Raw genomic sequence first — 4,754 nt, 5'->3', positions numbered from 1 at the left:
CGGACATGGTAATAATATATATTTTTCTCGTAACTAAGAATTGCGGAATTTATTTCGAACCCGTTCCTCCCTAAAACAGTAGGCGTTTGACGTGAAATTCGCAATATTTCTTCAGCTCGGTGACATTTCACCAATATGACTCGAAACTTCCCAAGCATCGGTTTTAGTGGTATACAGGGTGTAACAAAAATGTCGCAATTCCTTAAAAGGGGTGATTCAGGGGGTGATTTGAAACAACTTTTTCCTTAGCGAAAATGTAAGATGAGGCTTTGTTAACCAGTTATTAATGAAAAACACCGGCCAATGAGAGCACGAGTTTGCCGTCCGAGCGACTGCGGTGGCGTGCAGCCGAGTCCCCACCATTTTTGTCATAGATTTTTGACTATAAGAAGGCCAAGAGACTCGGTCTAGCGGGCTCATTTCCAATCCAGTTCGAGTTCAGTATGCGGCTGAGACTGGAAGCAAGATCAGGCATTAGTTCTCCTTCGAGCAGAATCATAGAGTACAGTACGTAAAGTAAATTCACTGTAACGTGGTCTTAACGACGCGTCCCCCGCATACCTCTGTGCGTAATCTAGAGAGAGAGGACGTAGTTCCGGGACACTTAAAACTCATCGACAATTGTATTCCTTCGAGTCAAACTGAAACGTGTAGTAATATACATTTTTATAAGGTTTGTTAAATTGGACTTAGTTCAATCAAAACCTTTCCTAAATCCAATAAGAAGCGAACGTGTAACGATCCCACAAATATTATATCTTTACCGCTCGAGATATATTATAAATTTAAAAGTTACGAGGCTATACTAACATCTTCGCAATCCTTGCGAAGGTCCCTTTCCTAACCTACAAGTGGCTCCTGGTGTTGGCCATTGCGCACTGGTTCGTCCACGTCCCGTAGCTCCTGGCGAGTGCAAAGTTACTCACTAGTTCGTTCACAGTCTTTATTCCACCCTAGTGGCTCACGATACTCGCCAAGTTGAGTGTTGGTTCGTCCACGAAAACCTACCTAAAACCTGAGGAGGCTCCCGGTGTTGGCCTTTGCGCACTGGTTCGTCTACATCCGTGAGGTGGCTCTCAACGAGTGCAAAGTTACCCGTTGGTTCGTCCACGAAACAATAACAATATCCCAAAAAACCCTCACCCTCGGTCGGACTATCTAGCCCTCGGATCGTAACACGTTATTATATTGTCGGCGTCGGCGCTCTTCACGGTGCATTATAAACACTAAGTTTATAAGCTGTAAGCAAACGAAGGATACAGAAAATTAATAAAAAATTAAATGGAATAAGTATTTTATTAAAATGTATTATTCGGAAATGGTAATTACGGCGTGATACGCCTGGTGCTCCTCGCAGATGTTTTGCTGCCGCCGACGTCGCATGGCATAGAACCTCATAAACCAATGGTTTATGAGCTGAAAAAATACATAAAGAATTAATTTTATAAATTTAGGGGTGCGTGGACGCTTGACAATGTAAAAACTATCGCGAGCTACTCTAGGAGTACCCTCAGACAATATCTTTTCAGTTACTCTCAATGCAATGTCACTATCTGAAAGTATTCCAGAGAGAAGCTCGTTACAGTTTAATTAAAGTATAATTAAAGTGAAAATAGTACTTACGATATCCAGTGCTGCCGATTCCAATTTTTTTGGGAATCTTTCCAATGTAAAAAAATATAATTTGGATTTTTATAAATTTTTATTCTGAATTGCAACAATGTTTCATCAGATCACACGTTATATATAGCTATCCCCACTAGTTTTGTCCCCACTAGATCATCATTCTTATCTTTCACCTGCATGGCAAGATTCTACAGTCTCACAGCGTTCAGCTACAGAGACAATGTAGTGATGTGTTGTGTGATACATGTATATTCAGGAATCAGAACCATGTTTCTAATCATAACTGCATCTTATTAATACTATATTAAATAATGCATTATTGTTGGTCTGTAATCAAAATTTTAATCAATCATTAGTCGGATCATGTTGAACAGTAATCAATCTATATCGACCTATGGTTTAAGCGTAATGAACCACAATCGAACCACATTGAACTATGATCAATCCATGTCGAACCATAATAGAACTACAATTGTACAATGATCGATCTACATCAAACCTTCAATGCACCACATCGAACCACAACTGAACCATGGTTGTACCACATCGAGCCTCAACTGAACCAAGATTGTACCGCATGGATCTACAACTGAACCATGATTGTACCATATCGATCCACAACTGAACCATAGGTGATAGATGATTGAACTATATATCAAATCACAATTAAACCACATCGTGCAATGATTTATTATGATTAATGTTATATACTTCAAAATGTTATTAAATAACAATGGAATTATATCGCACAGCAATTAAATCATTACATTAAAGTAATTAAATCATTGTTACTATTACGTTAAAGGAAATGGGGGAGGGATAGAAGAAGAAGAAATATATGGTTTGATAAAATGAATACATATATATTATGCAATTTCTCTTAAACATTCAAAATTAGTAATTGAATAGTTCAAAATACATGTTTTTACTCTTATTTATTAGTTTATTTTGCATACAATATTTGTTAATGGATTGTATTTGATTACCCGATCATGTAGAATGAGACAAGAAGCTGTAGTATTTGCTGGAATATTTTCACCACAATCAAATTCTATACGCACATCCACAGTACTGTTCTTGATTGAATCATTTTGGTGTGAACAATCAATCACCATGAGAGGACCATGTTGTAGAAACTCATCAATCGTTAGAAACGCTTGTCTATTGCTACATCCGTAATAAGCCTTAGAAAAATGTATATACATGTTATACAAAAGAGCATATTTATTTCTGTTGAAATCAGTGTTTAGATCGTCATATGGATAAAATTCTGAATTGAGATAAATTTTCACGTTGGATAGCTTACCGTTATCAAACTCTGTAGCATTTTCACTCATTACATTTTTTTTACCCGTTTGCAAAGCAAAAATTACATATCGCGTCTTTTCCAATTGTGTAGCCGTTTTAACAGACCAAGAATGCTTAGTCGTGTTTGTAACAGAGGATACTCATACAGATCCCACAACGAAAACACATGCTCAGATTTCGTCCACTTTTTAAAACACGTAGTAATGATAGTTTAGTAATATCATTCAATATCACATATGGTAAGCGCCATTGTACTTTAAATAATTCGATTTCAGGTTCTAGCATTAAAGATCCTACAAGACAATTGTTATCATTGCGTGATCGTATTAAAATGAACTCGTGACGAGCATTAATTACTATGTGTTTATAATCTTCACAAAATCCGAATAAAATTTTTAGTAGTACGCAAAAATTGAAATGGTATTTTACATTCTTCTCATCGTTCCATCTAATGTTCCATCCAGCATTCTTCATAATTTTATCTTCATCGCATGTAAATGATATGTAGTTCTTAAGTGTGCTAGTTATTCCAACGTTTCTATTGTAATCAATTTCCACACCATTCAGTTCGTATCGAATTTCGTCAAGCATGAATGCTATGCAATTATTTCCCAACTTTATAATTGATTCATCATTTCGATGTTTTCTCACCACCTTGCCTTCCACGTTTAGAAAACTCTCACATGTAATGCGTATAGATCTTGTTGTTGTATAGGTATTCTAATCTCATCGTCATATCCAAACATCGAGTTAGCATACGGATTATATGTATGAGTTTCAAGCTTGACGAAACGATCGTCGAACATGGGTTGTTCAGCAATATTTAAAATATTCACTGTTTTTTAGTAATTAAGCACAATGAATCCCAATGATTTTAAAAATGCGATATTCACTGCACTTAGCTTCTCTTTTTTTCCTTTCAATGTATTTAGGGGAAGCCTTAATGTCGTATGGAGTCTTATTTGTAAAGGAAAACGTTTTTTGATGCCGTGTTTCGTTGAATACAAACATCTGATTTACATGTTAGCGTCAACGTATTCTTAAGAGAGAATTTGAGAAGGATGGCCAGATGATGACTGGTTTTTGATGGATCTATGATAGGGTCTTAGTTTACGTGTGGCTAATTGAGGATGCATGAGACTAAACAGTCCTGTTGGCAACCGATGGCTGATGGTTACGTTGGACTTCCCAGCTACCGGGTGTTGTGTGACTGTTTAAAGGAAGAGCGAGTGTTTAGAGAAGGCAAGCGGTCCGATACCGTATTGCAAAAGAATGGGAGTATTGTTCCTAAAGGATCTGGCCACGGAGTGGGGAAGGCTATGCATTTTGGTAAGAGGGCTGTGTAAATCCCACGGCACTTACCCCAGAACATTGTGCAAGGAACCAGTTTTCGGGTAGTTCTCTTGACATACATGTAGTACATGTAATACATGTATTATCGACATCACCGTATGTGTAACTTTACTGTAATTTCTTCTCCACGAAAATCAATTAACCGTCCAGTCTGATCTATGATGCGTATTGTTAGATCCGTAATATTCCGTGCAATGATTGGAAGGTAAATGACTTGAGCAGGCGTTTCTGATATTTCATATCCAGGTGGTACGTTTGAGGAGAATGCATGTATCGTATGTGCGCACATATCATTGTTGTATGCGCCAGCAGTTATATTGCATTCTACTCGAATAATGTTTATACCCATGGTATTAATTGGGCTATCCGATTCATGCCGCTGATTCTGTTTCAAAGCGCGAGTGGATGAGAATCCTAACAATGAACCAATGTTGTTAGGTTTGGTAAAATTTATTCGATAAGCACAC

General features: G+C 37.4%; 1 long non-coding RNA gene across 1 annotated transcript; it reads right to left on the bottom strand.

Annotated features, from left to right (window-relative positions):
- Positions 1-1,191: 1,191 nt before the first annotated feature.
- LOC143185359 (uncharacterized) lies at positions 1,192-1,689 on the bottom strand. Its single transcript, XR_013002902.1, has 3 exons — positions 1,624-1,689; positions 1,330-1,416; positions 1,192-1,239 (listed from the first exon to the last, which is right to left on the bottom strand). It is a non-coding gene; the product is annotated as an uncharacterized LOC143185359 (long non-coding RNA).
- Between the last annotated feature and the right edge of the window lie 3,065 nt (positions 1,690-4,754).

The sequence above is a fragment of the Calliopsis andreniformis genome, chromosome 11 (genome assembly GCF_051401765.1).
Source record: "Calliopsis andreniformis isolate RMS-2024a chromosome 11, iyCalAndr_principal, whole genome shotgun sequence".
In the NCBI taxonomy this organism is placed as follows: Eukaryota; Metazoa; Arthropoda; class Insecta; order Hymenoptera; family Andrenidae; genus Calliopsis; species Calliopsis andreniformis.
This window is presented reverse-complemented; position numbering and strand designations above follow the sequence as displayed.